We start from the raw sequence: 20,013 nt of genomic DNA, 5'->3' as shown, positions 1-20,013 counted from the left end.
ATACCAGAACTTAGGGACAAGAACCTGACTCGGGAGGACGCGAAGGAGCCGGCAGCCGATAAAGATGCATGGAGGCTCTTTGTGGATACCATATGCTCCAACTAGGGAGCGGACATGGAATGATGATGATGATCAATTGAATTTATTGGCAGAGCATCCTAAAAAGCGTTCTGTTTATATTTTACTTACGATTTTCATCAACCAAAAATACCGCTGGAGTATCAGGAAAACTTTCGTTATTTAGAGTTAAAAAGGCAATACTAAAAACAACTAACGACTCTTAGTTCCTATGACGAATTGCTTTCAGTAAAACATTTTCGTAAAAAAATAAACAGCATACGCGGAACTGCAGTATCACCGAGGATATTTCAAAAACGTAGGGACGGAGATGGAAAAGTCAACGAAACACATAATCATGAAGAAATTTAAAAATTATGGATACAAGTATTACTTATCGGACACATTTGCAGATACTACTAAAAATGCTCCTCGATAATTGCAAAACATATATTAGGTTAATGTTTGTAAAATAATAGTCGTTTAAAATTCATAATTTTTCAGGACGGATTTTCCTTTATTTCATCCTAGCGCACGCCGCGCGCCGCGCGCCACGCGCCGGGCGCCGCGCGCCGCACGCCGCACGCCGCGAGCCGCGCGGCGCTGTGCCGCTGCTGTCGCCGGCAGTCGCCGGCCGCCAGTGGCTGTCGGGCCGCGCGCGTCGCCGCTCGTATCTCGCGCTATATCGTGTCTCCCGCCGACCGCCGACCGCGTACCGCTCTCCCGAGTGTCACAGTGTAGTGTACCGAAGTAAACAAACACCACGTGTCTCTGCACTGTCAGCTGTCATCTGTCAAAGAGTTCTCGGTTTTCTAAAAGAAACGTATATTTGCACGCCGGTAATAATGTGTTATTTTTCTCATCCCTTAATCTGGTGCATTTTATGTTGAAAATAGCGATGCAGTATATTATAATATACTCGTTCATTTTGTTTGCAAGAAGGGGTATTATTATTTTGAAATATTATTGAATTTATTTATGCGTCCTACGGGCTTTTACATTTATTAGCAATACATTAAAGTGCAACAGTATGACATCAGTACAAAAAGGACGTTGAAAGGAAGAATAACATAAGAAAGAATAGAAGAAACGACAATAAGTTTTATTAAGGAAAATTTACTAGCGTAGGTATTTACGAAAAATTGCAAGTTTCATAAAGTGCTATTTTATCGAAACGCGATTTTATTTTATTTATTTGTGCACGTAGTGAATTGGTTCTGGTAAATTTACATGTTTTTGACTGGTTGGATTTGGAAATGTTAGGGAAATCACTGTTCGGTACCTTATATCCATATGCAGAGATAAAACTTAAGGTGAGGAAAGTACATTCTATTGTCTTCATCTTCGGGTTGTTCTCTGCATTTGAAATTAGAATGTACTTTCCTCACCTTAAGGTTTGTCTCTGCATACGGGTATAAATGTACCATTATCCTTAATATTAAAGGAAAATAATTTGGATTCATTTGAGCCCCAATACCTAAGTATGACGGTATCCCCCTCCCCCTTCCTGCTCGCTTCCCGCGAAGAACACCGCCCCGCCGCACTCCGTGCCGCGCTTCGCGCTAACTTCAAATCTTTATCCATCATACCTACATACTCGTATTATAATTCTCCCAAGGAAGAAGTACATACACATATACGCGTAAAATCTCCTCGGCCCGTCTCCACTCCACCCCACATCCGCGCAGTCCCGTGCCCTTGTCCATCCGTATATTGAAAACTAAATTTTAAACGGTACTAAATCGTTACCGTTGTATAAGAACATAAAAAACTGAAGATGTTTCCATAACAGAGTAGCAAATTCAACTAAAACAATGTCACAACCAATTCTAACCTTTAAGACATTTTTAAAACACGGGAAAATGTCACTGTTTCAAGAAAGCTGTGAGGCTATACCGTTTAAAAACAACTGCGTTTCCAAGACACCCTGTTTAAATTTTGTTGGGTTTTTTTAAATCGTTTTTTAAATAAAAATTCTCAAAAAAACTCATCCATCCAGGCTCCATACAATATTATCAGAATTTACTCACAGTAATGAGGCACTTAATCAACTGACGATTTCATTAAAATGCCGACCCTGCCTTTTGATCCTTTTTGATATTAATTCATAATTAGCACCTTATAAACAGATACGCGTGGAATAATGAATAACATATTTCAAAAAGGGTTTTACATTTTATAGCATAACACATTGACGAAGTAATATAAAAGAAATACCAAGTTTACTAAGTGGCTCAATTTTAGTGTAAGCTTCTATAAATAATGTAAGTAAAGAAGCTCGCTCAATTAAACTAACACATGCATCCACTCTATACAATAATATACGCATGTTTACGCTGACAATTTCTTGTAAATGCCACCGCGGAGCCGCGGTGGTGCGCCAGAACGAAAAATTTTGGTAATCATTTATGGTTGTTTGCAAATCACAAATGCAATAAATGAAAAAAGGTTATGTTTTTCATTTATTAAAAACTATATTGATAATTTAGCGTGGGTAATTTATTATAAATGTCAAATTAATAAATACGCATATAATTAGAATGAAAACATAATTATAGGTATAAATTAAATTACATTTTGTGAATTGCATACCATTAATGTGCTCTGTGCATTTAATAAAAGGTTTAAGCTAAAAAATATTAATGTTCCATAAAATAAGGTTCCTTTAAAAATACATGAAATAAAAATAATGTAAAAAATAAAAAATCGTTTTTATTCATAACATAATGTTTAAAGCGAAAAGATAAACAAGAAGTCAAAAAACTGATTTTATATACTTAAATTAAGAACTTAAAAAAAACTAGAAGTAAAAATACTGCAGTTTACTAAACCAGTGTTTTTTAACAGTTTTGGAGGGAGGTGTAGGGGTCGCACACTGCACTAAACTGTTATTTTTAAACCTTTTTACTAGACAACTTAATTTGAGTATTTTTATAATGCGTATGCCGTGTGACGTCATACCTATGTATGTAAAATTACGTAATTTTACCAAAAGGCGCGGTAAAATACCGTAATTTAGGGTATTTTTCGGTAATAAACGAATTTGACGTACTAATTTTTATTTTTCAAAGATATTACAAATACGAATAGCTTTTTTAAGACACTTTACACGACTGCGAAAACCAGGTTTAGATCCATCGAGTAGTTGTCGAGATTTATTATAAGTATGGGACGTTTAAGGTCATTCGGTATGTACTTTTTTCACTGTTTTTTATATAAAAGGTTATTATTATCGTTTATTTATTTTAAATCAAAATCTTTATTAGCATAAATAAACAATACATTCAGTAAAAAAATGGAACACTTAAGGTTGAACTTGCCACAAGAGAGTCTGGCTCTTGTGTTTTGAAACTTAACAGGAATTATGGACATAGGGTCCTTAGTAAATTTTTTATTAATATCCCTACAGAGATGAGGTAGAATTTTTTCAAATTCAGGATTATGGATATTCGAGCGTTTACAGGGCTTATGACCTGTCATTGGCTGGGTTAAGTGGCCACTTTACGTACTACAACATTCCCCATTCCGCTTATTAGCCTTAGTAAAACCTTATTCCTTAGTAAAACCTTAAGTTTGTGTCCTTGAACGACCACCGCTCATGCCGCAATTTGGAAAAAAATAGTGCTTAAAATCAGTTTTTTGTGTAAAATTACATCCTTGAAGGTTTTATAGAAAAAAAATACGAAAGTCTGATAAAATAAAATTGACTTAAAAATCTTTTTTTTTTCCCGTCAGATCAATACTTTCCAAGATACACGTTTGAACATCAAATACATTTTATCAAAGTAGTGGAAAGCGGTATTTACACTATTTTTTTATGAATTTGATAGTTGATCTACGAAAAGTCATCATCATCATCATTATTCCATGTCCGCTACCTAGTTGGAGCATATGGTGTTCACAAAAATCCTTCAGGCATCTCATGTATTGAAATTCACAAATATATAGGTGTATTACAAATACTTTAAACAGTGTACATTAGAGTATAAAAATAATTTAATTTTACATAATGCTACTTTAGTTTAGCCTGCAACAAGGCATCAAGTTCTCGACGTCTTAGACCTCCACTGCTAATTTAGTTGGTAGTTCATGTCACAACTACGAGATGCGAACCTGACTTGTGAGGATGCACAGGAGCTGGCAGCTGACCGAGATACCTGGAGGATCTTTGTGAACACCATATGCTCCAACTAGGTAGCGGACATGGAATGATGATGATGATGATGACTTTTCGTAGATCAACTATCAAATTCATAAAAAAATAGTGTAAATACCGCTTTCCACTACTTTGATAAAATGTATTTGATGTTCAAACGTGTATCTTGGAAAGTATTGATCTGACGGAAAAAAAAAGATTTTTAAGTACATTTTATTTTATCAGATTTTCGTATTTTTTTTCTATAAAACCTTCAGGGACGTAATTATTCACAAAAAACTGATTTTAAGCACTATTTTTTTCAAAATTGCGGCATGAGCGGTGGTCGTTCAAGGACACAAACTTAAGGTTTTACTAAGGTTCCTATATCCTCCGATCCTGTTAAGTTTCAAAACATAATAACCTTTTTGATCAAAAACAGTGAAAAAAGTACATACCGAATGACCTTGAACGTCCCATACTTATAATAAATCTCGACAACCACCCGATGGATCTAAACCTGGATTTTGCAGTCATGTAAAGTGTCCTTAAAAAAGCTACTCGTATTGGAAAATAAAAATTAGTACGTCGAATTCGATTCTTATCGAAAAATACCGTATTTTACCGAAATCTGGTAAAATACAGCGGTAATTTTACCGCCTTGCATCTCTAGTCATACCACACGCTTATTCACAGATACTACACAAACGCAATATTATGTAAATGTGTTGTTTGCGCCAGCTCTCCCTAACAGACCTGTACCTACATGCAATTATTTTACCTAATGCACTTGTTAATTCAACGTACAGAATAACATTTTGTTAGGACTTATAATGGAATGGAATATCTTTGATGTACGAGTCTATATACGTAATTTTTTTGTATTAATTTTATGAATGAATTGTGAAAACTAACAAATTAACAATAACATGATAAAAAAAACATTGTCTTTGTTATTACGACCCTTATAAGCTTGATTGATGTTGGGTAAAAAAAGAGCAATAGATGATGAATAATTATTTCTACCTATTACCTATTCGGCCTCGTGATGTAATGGTCAGCGCGTTTGCCTACCATGCGAAAGGTGTCGGGTTCGATTCCCAACATGGTGGAAAAGGGTGTTTTTACACTATGATATTTTATAGTCCCTGGACTGGTACCTGAAGCGTAAGACTGATCGTCTTACCTTTGTGTTACAAAAATAATCAAGAATAATGTAGCCTATGCACCATTAGGTGCGGAAAGGGAATGATGATGATGATGATCACCTATCAGTACCCACTAGCCGTGTGTGCGTAGGCACTTATCTTGTACAGTACATAAATACTTGTTCCGTACGCGTATACAGTAAAGGTTGTCGGTGCATTCGTTTCGTGCAAGTTGATTAGTACGAGTATATCGGACGCAATACATAAATATCAATTTGTAACCAAAACACGTAAAACACTTTAGCGCGTAAACTAACTTCGATCTACCTTCTATCTGCCTTCTGACACTCTTCGGAACTCTCGCGCATCAAAATGTCCGGTTGAACTTTTCTGATCGCGGTAGGTGTGCCGCTTCGCTGGCTGCGTGCGCGCGCGTACACGTTAGTGTACGAGAAGGTCCGGTTCTCGGAAGAGTCCCCTCGACACTCTGCGAGCATCGTTGTTTAGTGACTCCCTTTCTGTTCGAATCGCCAGACTCTGCAATGACTCTGTAACTAACTACCTCTCCGTGCGGAAAATGCATCCTTTTCTGAGCACCTTTTTAATTATATTCCATCGTAGCATTCCTCTTTTTTCTCGGGTTCTCTATCTATTTTCTTCCAATCTCCTTACCTGATCCTCCATTATATGCATTTCTTACCTTTTCTCGTAAAATATTATTACGTATATATATATATGTATATATTTTAGAAAATTTGGAATATTATTTTTAATATAATAAGAATTTATAAATCAAACGAAATTAATTGATTCGTAATGTCTTTATGATAAATATAAACTTTTACAAATAAAACGATAATAAAATTATACACGACACCTCGCCGTGCATACAGTTGAACTGTAGATAGGAGGTGGCTTGGAGCTGCTATTTGACCGGCTATCGGGTGATAGCTTTCTTCAGGCTTCAGTTTTCTTCTTCAGAAGGGCAGGCGGCGACATCAGAGGCGGAGAGGGCGTAGATATAATAAAAACGCAGTCTTGGTTATACACTATACACACTTTATTCAATAAAAATACAGAGGTTCTATCAAGTAATTTGTACCGTGCCGCAGTCGGGCACGGTACGAGACAGCATACATAAGCCGCAAGGGAGAGCGAGAAGGGGTCGGACTTTCCCGGCTTACGCCGTAGCACGCTCTCCTATTGGCTGGACAATTTCAGATATTGTTTTTACACGTATGCTTATAAGATAAAATAACTCCCTCGAGATGAGTTTTACATGTAAAGGGAGTATGTAGGCCTCTTCCCCGTATCTTATTTAATGTAGAAATGATACAGGGAAAGGTCCTACATACTGAGAAAAAGGGTGACATGAGTTTTAGAGGATTTGACAGGGTCTGATTCCCCGCAATCTGATACAAATATGTGGCTAGGGTCTCGATATCCTAACTTCTGCCCCTGCGAGTGACATAATTAACCGTCTTTATTTTAGGGGCAGCTAGTTAGATTACAAATCGAGACTCCTAGCCGAAAATAAACATAAAAACATGATATACAAATATTAACCTAAAAACACTGGCACCGCACACTCTCGTCCGAGCGCCATTCGTCGCCCTAGCGGCCACTCGGGAAGCTTCAGTCGCGGCCGGGGGTTCGACCGTCTCTCCGCGGTCATTCCGTCCATTTTCCCCGTGCAGCTACCATCTCCGCCTGGGCGCCCGCAAAAGGGCCGCTCGGCTTGGTGTCGGTGCCTAACGTTTGGCGCTCGTTCGCCGCGTCACAGGCCGTGTTGTATGTTGTATTATCGCACGCGCGGCGATGTCCGATACACTCCCCCCGGTGTCGCGCAGTCGGCACCTGCTGGTCCCGCATCGGGCCTCGCCGCCGCGTGGCGCTGTCTTCCGGGCGCTGTCATCAGTGGGGCGTAGCAGGACCGCGATCTTGACCGTGGGTCTTGTGTACTCGCCCGTGGAGGTCCGCACCCTGACGGCTCGCACCTGGCCGTCCTTCCCGGGCATGGTTCCCGTGACGACTCCCCGTGGCCATTGGTTCCGTGGCATCGCGGGATCGGTGATCACTACCACGTCTCCAACTTGCAGGGGAGTGGCCGCGATGCGCCATTTCTGACGTCCGCCCAGGCCTGGCAGGTACTCGCGCATCCATCGGCGCCAGAAAGCATCCGCCATCTTCTGGGCTATGCGCCATTGTTTGCGCAAACACACGTTCTCCGGCGCTTCGCTGTAATCCGCGAGGCAAGGCATGCCCCCGGATGACCCAATTAAAAAGTGATTCGGAGTTAAAGGAGCTCCGTCACGAGGGTCTACTGTCACGTGCGTCAGCGGACGGCTGTTGACCGAGAATTCAGCCTCGGCTAGCGCCGTCCGTAACGTCTCTTCTCTAGGCGCTTGCTCTCTCAGTATAGCAAACAGCGCCCTCTTAATGGAACGAACTAATCGTTCCCATGCCCCTCCCATGTGCGGGGATGAAGGAGGGATAAACTTCCACTCAATCTTCATAGTGCTCATTTCATCTAGCACTTTCTTGTCCTCGGCTACGTCTCGGAAGGCAGCGGCCATCTCTTTATCGGCCCCGCGAAAATTTGTCCCGTTGTCAGAGTACAAGACAGACGGGTGTCCTCTTCTGGCGGCCATCCGCCGGATGGCTTGGATCGTCGAGTCGGTGCTCAGTGACGTCACCAACTCAATGTGTACGGCCCTGGTTGTGAGACACGTAAACAAGGCCCCGTACCTCTTCTCTTTGCGCCGTCCCATGGTCACGTGTAGCGGTCCAAACAGATCCACTCCGCAATGCGTGAAGGCGCGCATGTGATGTGCCAATCTCGCCGGCGGAAGACGTCCCATCAAAGGCGGTTGCGGTCGCGCACGATCGTTCTTACACTTCTGGCAGTTAGCTACAATCCATCGAAGCTTTGTGCGTATTCTCATCACGTAGAAATCTTGACGCACATCTGCCATAGTCCTCTCAGTGCTTCCGTGATAGCACATCTCATGCCGGTGTCTCAGCATCAGTTGTACGTACAGCTGCGCGGCGTCTAATATTATCGGGAATCCAATATTTTCCCGTACGCCGCTGGCCGCGTATAACCGCGTTCCCATCCTCACCAGTCCGGTGTCGTCTAGCCGGGGCGTGAGGGCATGCAGGCGGCTGCCTCTGGGTAGCGACTCCCCCCGCTTTAGGGCTGTTATGTCGCTGCCAAAGGCGTCGTTTTGCGTTCGCCTGATCCACAATCGCTCAGCGGCTATACACTCCTTTGCGGTTAGGTATTTTCCCACGCATTCTGGGGCGGCACGGCGGCATCGATTCACAAACCGCAGGCACCATGCCGTGGCACGTATAAGCCGTCTCCACGAGCTAAACCGTGCGGCGTCTGGCAGCGCCGCTTGTAACGCGGTGACTATGCGTTCGGCGCGCTTTGCTTCCATGACGGCGATGTCGGGCTGCAGGCCGCGTCCCTTGTGATGCGGCCATTCGCTCTCCTCCCCAGTCAGGAAGGCCGGTCCCCCGAACCAGGCTCCCTGAGGTGTAAGATCAGGCGCGTTGAGGTCCCTGGTGGCAGCATCCGCGGGATTCATCTTAGTCGGAACCCACCGCCACTCTTTCGGGTGAGATAACTCATCTATCTCCCCGAGGCGATGGGCCACGAACGGCGAGAACGCACGGCTGTCGTTTCGTACCCAGCACAGTACTGTCGCCGAGTCCGTCCAATAGACTGTCCTCCCCACAGTGACGTCACTCTCCCGCTTGATGGTGTCTGCCAGTCTCACGGCCATTAGCGCCGCTTGCAGCTCCAGTCGAGGTATTGATAGAGCTCGCAAGGGGCTAACTTTAACTTTACTGCCCACGAACCGTACATGTCTATTACGGTCCGTCTTTTCCACAAAATACGCTACTGCGCACCCCGCCAGTTCGGAGGCATCGCAGAATACGTGTAGTTCCACCCGACTGGTGCGATTTTCTATACACCGCCGGGGTATAGAGCTCTCTGTACGCTCCACACAGGCTCTCCATTCGGCCCATTTTTCTTGATGGGTCGGCAGGATGACGTCATCCCATCCTATTCCCGATCGCCATACTGCTTGTAATAATATTTTCGGGCGTACCGTAACACACCCTAGAAAACCGAGCGGATCGAATATGCTCATTACCGCGCTCAGTAATTGTCTTTTAGTGGGGCACTCATGTGCGCTTAACGCTATTGTCTTATTAAATTGAAACACAAATCGATCACTGACTGGGTCCCATTTAACACCGAGTACTCGCTCCAAGTACTCACTACCGTTCACTATTATCTCGCGAGCGTCCGTGGCGCGCAAATTATCCGCGGTGGTACGTAGCACTTCACCGTCATTTGAGGACCAATTCGTCAATTGGAATCCTCCCCGTCTTAATATTTCACTTGTTTGATCTCTTAACTGAATAGCTTGTTCCGTAGTATCCACCGCGGCAAGATAATCGTCCATATAATGATGTCCATATAATGATGAAAATAAATCAGCAGGTCCTGATAATGTTCCGCCTATTTTTCTCAAAAAATGTGCCTCAGTTATAGCTGAACCTCTCACCACGTTTTTCAATAAACTATTGTCAATGGGATGTTTTCCCTCCAAATGGAAATCTAGCTATATAACTCCAATTTTTAAAAAGGGGGACGACTCAGATATTAAAAACTACCGTCCTATATGCATCCAATCAGTCATACCCAAACTTTTTGAGTCACTCATACTTGACCAAATTCAACATGATGTCTCAAATATAATAGACACTAAACAACACGGTTTTATAAAGGCGCGGTCAACTGCCACAAACCTAATTCTTTACCATAATTACATATCGGAAGCCTTTAATGATAAAAATCAAGTTGATAGTATATACACCGATTTTACTAAGGCGTTTGACAAAGTCTCTCACAAAATATTACTAAGTAAGCTGTATGGTTTGGGTTTTCGTGGAACTATCCTTGATTGGTTTCGAGCTTATCTATCTGACAGGTATCTATATGTAAAAATCAAAAATGTAAAATCAGACTGTTTTTCTGCCTCTAGTGGTCTTCCACAAGGCAGTCACCTAGGGCCTGTTCTTTTTCTAATGTTCGTAAATGACATTACATCCTGTTTCCATGATGTCGAAGTTTTGCTTTTTGCGGACGATATTAAAATATTTAAAAAAATATCGGACATTAATCATTGTGAAACTCTGCAATCAAATATTAATAATTTGTATAATTGGTGTAAAAAAAATAATTTATTTCTTAATATTCAAAAATGCAAAATTATGACATTCTGCCGCAACAGAAATCCCATCGTTTTCACGTATAAAATAAATTCTTCACCTTTAGAAAAAGTTACAGAGATGACAGACTTAGGTATTCTTTTTGACGAAAAACTGAGTTTTATTAAACATATACAAAACATTACAAATAAGAGCATGAGAACCTTGGGATTTTTGCTGCGAACGATACGGGATTTTGAGTCTATAAACATAATGAAAACATTGTATATTGCCCTAGTGCGAAGTCAACTCGAGTATAACTCAGTTATATGGTCACCGCATTACAGGGTTCATGTTAAGGACATCGAAAGAGTTCAGCATAAATTTTTGCGTTTTATCAATTTTAAATTAAGTATACCGATTGAATACATAAATTACTCATACTTAAATGATTATTTAAACATCCAAACATTAGAAAACAGACGAAAATTAAATGACTTGCTTTTTTTGTTTAAAATAATAATGTCGATGTTCGATTGTTGTGAACTTATCAATTTGATTAATGTGCGAGTGCCTGGTCGAGTTACCCGATGTAATACTTTGTTCTACTGCGGTCCATCATCGACCAATTACAGCGCGAATTCGCCAGTAATGCGGATGCATGTACTCGCGAACCAATATGCTAACAACATCGATGTCTTTAGCGTGAGTCTTGTAAATTTTAAATATCAATGTATATGTTCCTTATCAAATAGAACTTAATATTCTGTTCATATTGTATTTTATAACATTATGTACCTAGCTGCTTTAAACCTTTAATTGTATTTCTTTAGCTTATTAAAAAAAATAGAAATATATATATATTTCTTTAATTTTTTTAAAACCAACTTAACTTTAAAACACAGTTCTATATTTTATTACAGTATATTATATATTTTTTTTTTTGAATTTATGTTGTTAATACACTCATCTTTTTATTTTTATACCAACTATACTTCTTAACACTGTTCCTTTATTTTGTTCCTTTATTTTATTTCTTTATATTGTGTTTTTTTTTTTAAATCTATGCTGTTTATATACTCATCTTCTTTTTTATACCAACTTTACTTCTTAACACCGTTCTATCTTTTGTTGCTTTATATTGTATTTTTTAAATTTAATGTTGTTTATATACTTATATTTTGTAAAATTTTCATGTATGTAAAAGCCTTATGGGCGTGAAAAAATAATAAAATAAAAAAAATAAAATAAAAAAAAATAAAAATTGTTTTCCACTGCGCGCGCCGCCTCCGGAAATTCACTCGCGTTTACACAGGCTAACTTATTTTTCACATATTGCGCACTTGTCGGTGAGCACGCGGCGCCAAAGGTCATCGAGGTCATCACCATTGTTTTAATCTCGGCGTCGGGTCGCTCCCTCCACAAAAACATCTGAGCTCCTTGATCGGCGGGGCGGATTTTTATCCGTAGAAACATATCTTTTATGTCCGCCGCAAGCGCTATGCGGCCTTCTCTGAAGCGTAATATGTTACCCCATAGCGAGGTCAGCATGTCGGGGCCGGTGAGTAGTTTGTCGTTCAACGAAACTCCACGGCATCGGCTGGCCGCGTCGAAGACGACTCGCAGCTTTCCCGGCTTGTTCACATTTACTACGCCGAAATGGGCTAAGTACCACTTCCGCGGGAAACGAGCGATCTCTATCGGCGTAACTTCCCGGGCGTAATCCTTCTCGATGTACTCCTTAATTTTCGCGCAATATGCCGCCTTGTAGCTCGGGTCCTTGGCCATCTTGTTCTCGACAGATTTCAGTCTGTTTACTGCGCACTGTCGATTGTCCGGTAACCATATGTTGTCTTCTTTCCATAGAAGACCCGTCTCCCACTGACCGGTTGGCGTTGGTCTGGTGGTTTTCTGTAGAATTTCCATAGCGCGCGTGTCTGTGCTGTTAACACGTGGCCTAGGTTTGACGCCCATAGCGTCCACCGCGTAATTGAGGCGCATTAACTCGTCCATGCGATCCTCTACGCTAGCACTCGTCAGTGTGAGTGTTTTGCTGGCTTTGTTCTGCTTATGATTCACGCATCCGTGCGTGATCCATCCCAGCGACGTCAGAGAGCGTAAATATCTCCCTTTCTCGTTGACTTTCCTAGTCACGATTAAATGAGCGTTGTCCTGCCCAATTAATATTTTCGGTAGCACTTCTTTCATACCGTTTCCCTCCGGAATGCACTGGCGCGGGAGATTTAGACTCGTCATTGTGTTCCCGACGAGCGGGTATCCATTCCCACTTGGCCCACGAATAGTCACTGTGACGCGTCGCGACGCCTTATCCTCGGAACACATATCACTCGCACCATGAATCGTTATCCCGCGCACTCGTCCGGGCGCACCGACACTGTCCGCCAGTTCGGAGTCTATTAAAGTCACATTGGAGCCCTCGTCTAACAGGGCGTAAACGTCGGCACCGTCATTGGGGCCGGTCACGTTCACTTTTATCACTTTGAGCAATACCGGTTGAACTTTTTCGCAGGTGCTCATCACTACATTATCGCGGCCTTCTCGTCGCTGTCCATGTAGTGTCCTATGATGCGTATAGCGACACTCTTCTATACCGCACTTCTTAGCCGCCGGGCATTTACCGGCTAAATGTTTATGCCTCAGACACGAGAAACATAAACCCTTTTCGCGAACAATTTCCCATCGGCCCGCTACCGATTTCGCTAAAAACTCGCGACACTTTTCACTTTTGTGCGGGCGATTGCACACTCCGCACTCGTCCCTTGTCTCGGTTGGCGCGGACACTGTATACACATTGTTCTTTGTTTTCTTTTTGGGAAAAAACGACCCCGCGTCCATTCCACCGGCGCTCATTGACGTCTGAGCGATCTCGCTAAGCCAGCAAGAAAATTCCTTCACGGTGGCGCGTTCGTCTCTGTCCCTCGGTAAGGTGTACCACCACAGAGCCCGCATCGCTAGCGGGATCTTGGCCACCATCTCGTTCAGTAGCTGCGGTGATGATAGGCAGCTCGAGTTCCTCGTCCGCTCCAGAGTGGCGACCATGTTCCTCAGGGCCACGGATAACTCAACTATCCCGGTTGAGTTGGGGCTCTCCACTATGGCGGGTAGGCGGCGCGCTTTCTCCAGCATGTGCGCCGTCACAATCTCCTCGTGGCCGAACTGCAGTTCCAGGGTTTCCATGATGAGGTCCGTATTCTGAGGATCCACCATCAGGGAGGAAACCGCCTCCTTGGCGGCCCCTCTCAGCGCACGTTGTAGTCGGAGCAGGTTTTCCGGCGTCGTCAGCCGGCAGACTTCCGTAGACCTCGTATATTGGGCCTTGAAGGCAGGCCATTCCAGTGGGTCTCCTTCGAAGGCGGGCAATTCCTTTGCCGTAGATTGGCGCGCCAACAGCGCCTCCATTTTTCCATCGTCGCCATCGTGTGATCGTGGGCTCCCCGTTGATCCTCCACGTAGCGCGGTGGCCATCTCGGTGATCGCCGCAGCCATCTGCGCGATCGGGTCCGAAGAGCGGCGTACCCAGTCTCCGGTTTGTCTCTCTGCCACCCCAGCTCGTCCGCTGGGGCCCGCATCTGCCCTAGGAGATTCCATTGGGGGTCCAGGTGCGGTCGGTGTCTTCTCAGAGCGCCTCAGGGCGGCGCGCAGTTTCGCAACTTCAGCCTGCAGAAGTTCGACGGTGTCCTCCTCGGAAACCTCCTGTGACGACGCCTCGGTACCCGTCACCGTGGATACGACGTCGGCAGGGGGGGTGACATCAGAGGTTTTCTCGGCGGAGCCTTTTCCAGAGCGAAGTGAAGGCGTCATCTTCCACTGGGATGTGGCGTCCGTATAGCAGCTCCGATCCGGCTCGAAGGACCACAACTATATACACGACACCTCGCCGTGCATACAGTTGAACTGTAGATAGGAGGTGGCTTGGAGCTGCTATTTGACCGGCTATCGGGTGATAGCTTTCTTCAGGCTTCAGTTTTCTTCTTCAGAAGGGCAGGCGGCGACATCAGAGGCGGAGAGGGCGTAGATATAATAAAAACGCAGTCTTGGTTATACACTATACACACTTTATTCAATAAAAATACAGAGGTTCTATCAAGTAATTTGTACCGTGCCGCAGTCGGGCACGGTACGAGACAGCATACATAAGCCGCAAGGGAGAGCGAGAAGGGGTCGGACTTTCCCGGCTTACGCCGTAGCACGCTCTCCTATTGGCTGGACAATTTCAGATATTGTTTTTACACGTATGCTTATAAGATAAAATAACTCCCTCGAGATGAGTTTTACATGTAAAGGGAGTATGTAGGCCTCTTCCCCGTATCTTATTTAATGTAGAAATGATACAGGGAAAGGTCCTACATACTGAGAAAAAGGGTGACATGAGTTTTAGAGGATTTGACAGGGTCTGATTCCCCGCAATCTGATACAAATATGTGGCTAGGGTCTCGATATCCTAACTTCTGCCCCTGCGAGTGACATAATTAACCGTCTTTATTTTAGGGGCAGCTAGTTAGATTACAAATCGAGACTCCTAGCCGAAAATAAACATAAAAACATGATATACAAATATTAACCTAAAAACACTGGCACCGCACACTCTCGTCCGAGCGCCATTCGTCGCCCTAGCGGCCACTCGGGAAGCTTCAGTCGCGGCCGGGGGTTCGACCGTCTCTCCGCGGTCATTCCGTCCATTTTCCCCGTGCAGCTACCATCTCCGCCTGGGCGCCCGCAAAAGGGCCGCTCGGCTTGGTGTCGGTGCCTAACGTTTGGCGCTCGTTCGCCGCGTCACAGGCCGTGTTGTATGTTGTATTATCGCACGCGCGGCGATGTCCGATACAAAAATAATCAATTGCCAGAAATACTGGATATTATAATTAACGGTGGGAATAGCCGAATGAAAATAATCGAAATAGGCAATTATTAAAAGATCGAAACATTTCGAAATGCTTACAATTAATTGAGTTCTCTCGGACTAAACAAAAAATAACCGAGAAAAAATAATAGACAATCGACAACTCGAGTGAATTTATTCGAAATGGTTTCTCGAGAGGTTAATACGAAAAATTGACTCGTACTAAGTTGATATTTTGACAGAGAATGATTCGAAGGCGCTTTTTGGGAAATGCATTTGATGAGTTCTGTCTGACACGACATTTTGAAAGTAATGGAAACTAATCTTAATTATTATTCGGAAGGGTAAAATATCGTCCATGTTCAAAAAAATTCAAGTATGTTATATTAAATAAATTGTCGGTTTTGGTTCATATTTATCATATTATAGATTGCCAAAGAGTTCTTGATGTATTCAAAGATCTAGACACATCAATAAAATTAGACGACATAAAAACCTACCGTATTGGTGCAAAAAAGAACACTCACCCTCGTCCTACGAAAGGCATTCTTAAAAGCTCGATACAAGCAAATACAGTTTTAAGAAATCGAAAATTTGTGTCCAATAAAGAAATATATATTAAAAACGATTTGACACGTAATCAACAAATATATTTGGCCGATCTTAGAAAACAACTAGAACAAAGAACTACGAATGGCGAACAAAACCTTACCATCAAATACATAAATGGCTCTCCACAAATTATTAGATCAGCTTCAAAAAACTGAAAGAATTCAACTTATACTACCAGAACGTTAGGGGACTTAAATCAAAAAATTTGGATTTAAGAACATGAATACCTGTCTTAAACCATAATATTATCTGCCTTACTGAGACCTGGCTTGACAACAATATCCTGTCTGATGAACTGGGATTCCTCAGTTCTAACGTGTATAGATGCGATAGAAATAAGTCTTCGAGCAACAAATCAAGAGGGGGTGGCGTTCTTATTGCCGTCTCGAATAAATTTAAATCATCGAGAATTCCAATACTTTTTAATAGCATTGAGCAAGTGTATATAGTATTTAGCACCTTACAAGAAAAAAATATCATTGTTTGCGTATACATACCTCCAGCATCACCATTATCAATTTACAGTAACCACGCAGAGGAGGTAATAAACATTAAAAAAAAGTATTCTGATGCTAAAATAATCTTAGTGGGTGACTTTAACTTGCCAAATGTTAACTGGAACTATGAGGTTAATGACTTGCCCACTGTATCTGCAACAGGATGCGCTCGTGAAATCATGGATATGTCTAACTTTGTAGGGTTATCACAAGTGTGTTCAGTGCTTAATTCTATGGGCCGTCAGCTTGACCTGGTATTTACTAATATACCTTAATTTGTGCCTCGTGATTCTGGTACTTTATGTGATAGTGAAATTAACGTGTCAACATCGTCTGCAGAGCTTCTTCCTCAAGATCTTTTTCATCCTCCTCTGGGCATTGTATTTTTTAGCTTAAAAAACAAAATTAATCGTGTCAAGGAACCCAAACTTAACTTTCATAAAGCGGACTACGCAAAAATTGAAAAATCACTGAGGGATATTGACTGGTCTTTTACAAATCAAAATGACATAGAAGATACGCTAGAAACTTTTTACTCGAATTTAAATAATATTATTAATAAGTGTATGTCCCATTATGCACTGCCAATACTTCTACTTTTCCAATATGGTTTAGTAAAGATGCCATTGTTGCTGTACATAATAAAAAAAGTATCTACAAACGCTTTAAAGAAACAAACTCTCTTTCACATTACTTGGAATTCAAAAAGTCACGTGCCGATTGTAAAAAGTTATCTAGGGCAAGTTATAAATCTTATATTAATAAAATAGAACTTTCTGTCACTAGTAATCCTAAAACATTCTGGAATTTTACTAATTCTCTTAAAGAAGGTGAATCCAGTATCCCCAGTTCAATGCTTTTGAACGACATTAGAGCAGATGACCCACGTAAAGTTGCTGACTTATTTGCAGATTATTTTAAAAGTGTTTTTGACGATGTGATAACCGATAACGACATTCTTTCTATGGCCTTAGATAGCGTCTTGGATATTTCTAGTTGCCAAATTACTCTTCAAGATGTTATAAATAAAATAAAAGCCCTAGACGTTAGAAAATCTGCTGGTCCCGACCATATCCCACCACTATTTTTCTAATCTAGCTATCTTATCCCAATATTCAAAAAAGGCGATAAGAATGACATTACAAAGTACAGACCAATCTGTATCCTGTCTACAATACCGAAGTTATTTGAAAGTATTGTTCTTGATAAAATATCGGTGCAAATTAAGAGTATCATTGTACCTCAGCAACATGGTTTTACATCTAATAGATCTACTCTTACTAACCTCCTTATTTATGAAAATTATATTAGTGAATCACTAGGTAAGAAATTACAAATTGATTCCATATACACTGACTTTTGTAAAGCTTTTGACAAGGTCTGTCATAAATTACTGTTAGCTAAATTATGTAAAATGGGTTTTGGAGGTAAATTTCTAAACTGGTTAACTAGTAACTTGAACGATAGACAATTAATTGTTAAAGTAAGGTCTTTTTCCTCTTATTCTTTTAAGGCTACCAGTGGTGTACCTCAAGGTTCTCATTTGGGTCCGGTGCTTTTTATACTTTTTATCAACGATATTACAATTTTTTTTAATGACGTCATGTTTTTACTTTTTGCGGATGACCTTAAAATATATAGGGTGATAAAGACCTTTGAAGATTGTCTTTCCGTTCAACAGAACCTCAATTCTCTAGATGAGTGGTGTATAGAAAATAAAATGTACTTAAACACTAAAAAATGTCAGATCATTCGTTTTCATCGAATAAAAAAACCGCTCATTTTTTGTTACAGTATTGGCGGTGTCAATCTTTCTACAGTATCAGTGATAAAGGATCTCGGGGTATTTTTTGATGAAAAATTGTCTTTTGTATATCATGTCAATGAAATTTCAAGAAAGGCATTAAAAATGTTGGGCTTTATTTTGAGAAATACAAGAAACTTCAAGTCCATCCGATCATTGAAAATATTATACTGTTCTCTTGTAAGAAGTAATTTAGATTTTAATTCATCAATATGGTCACCCTGCTATAATGTTCATGTTTATAATATAGAGAACATTCAACATAAATTTCTACGATATATAAACTACAAACTAAACATTCCAATTCAAAATGTGAATTATGACTATTTATTAACACTGCTTAACCTAACAACACTTTCAGAAAGAAGAACTATTAATGATCTCATTGTACTGTATAAAATTGTAAACTCTCTTTTTGACGCACCAAAAATACTTGAATTGATCAATTTTAGAGTACCTGCTGTCAACATTAGGAGTACTTTATTGTTTCCTTGCTCCAGTACTTCTTCCAACCAACAAAACAATTCATTGATACCGAGACTGCATAGGTTAGGTAACACTGATGGAACGGCTGCAGACATTCTGTCCAATTTTTTACCATCTTATAAGTCCACAATATCAAGTTTATTTGTAGCTGCTCGTCAAACCATTATTGACAATTCAATTTCATAAATTAAAAAAAAATACTTACTTGTTTATTTTTATTACCTTATACCTGTTTTTTTATTTTTTACCATTATATCAAATTGCACTGTAGTATTGGCAAATACGCATTTCATAGATACATATTTTTATTTCTTATTTTTTCGTGATAATATATGCTTGCTTGTTTATTAATTTAACTTAAAAATGTCTTTCTTGCTTACCGTAACACTTTATTTATTGTTTGCCTTACAGAATTTATTTCATAAGCTTATATCTTTGCATTTTTTGTTTATATGCTTACTGTTTTTTCTTGCATACCTTTGTTATTATTGTTTTTTTTTTTACTTTGTAAAACTTTTTATCATATTCTTTCTAACTAATTTCACATATTTTTTCTGTATATTCTGTTTATTATTTAGTATGTTAGCATGTAATTCATTTTTATTTTTTGTAAATGCCTTTTGGGCGTTAATAAACAAAATAAATAAATAAATAAATATTATTTTTAATATAAAGGGACTAACCTGGTTAGGTTGTGTTATTCACAACTTTTAACTGATTCAAAAAATTTGTACAAATGTTTGATCGCTGATTTAAAAAAATACAATTTTTAACGTGGTTTTTTACACGACACTTTTGTTAAAATTATCACTTATTTACTTAAAAATATTGTACGTAATATCATAATATTGTTTTAAAGTAGATAATGTTTTTTTAGTCATTCATAAAATGTTTTCTGCACACGTACATATGATATTTTTACTAAATTCAATTTTCGTTACTATTTAGACAAAATAAGTAATCCAGATGTTTTGGCAATAAAAGATTTCGTCGTAAATTTGTGAGTTGTCCCGCTTTGGAAAAAACTCTTTTACATGGTACAGATGTTGCCGGTAAGCACAAATATTTTTTTGCATTTTGTATATTTCCGGCAAAGATTTTTCGTGGGTTTGGCAAAATGGTAAAGCATTCTTTAAACGCTGTAAATGGGGCAAATCTAAATACTGTTTTATCATGTTGGTACT

General features: G+C 40.5%; 1 protein-coding gene across 1 annotated transcript in view; it reads left to right on the top strand.

Moving 5' to 3' along the window:
• The first annotated feature begins 693 nt into the window (after window positions 1-693).
• The window catches only part of AdamTS-B (ADAM metallopeptidase with thrombospondin type 1 motif B), a 208,549-nt gene continuing 189,229 nt past the window's right edge, over window positions 694-20,013 (top strand). The window contains exon 1 of the mRNA XM_088231285.1: window positions 694-896. The gene's annotated coding sequence lies outside the window, so the exon portion shown is untranslated. The remainder of the gene's footprint in view (window positions 897-20,013) is intronic.

The sequence above is a fragment of the Micrasema longulum genome, unplaced genomic scaffold (assembly GCF_059751315.1).
Source record: "Micrasema longulum isolate JH-2025_06_02 unplaced genomic scaffold, ASM5975131v1 h1tg000868l, whole genome shotgun sequence".
Lineage (NCBI taxonomy): Eukaryota > Metazoa > Arthropoda > Insecta > Trichoptera > Brachycentridae > Micrasema > Micrasema longulum.
The sequence above is the reverse complement of the archived record's forward strand: the minus strand, read 5'-3'. Positions and strand labels throughout refer to the sequence as shown.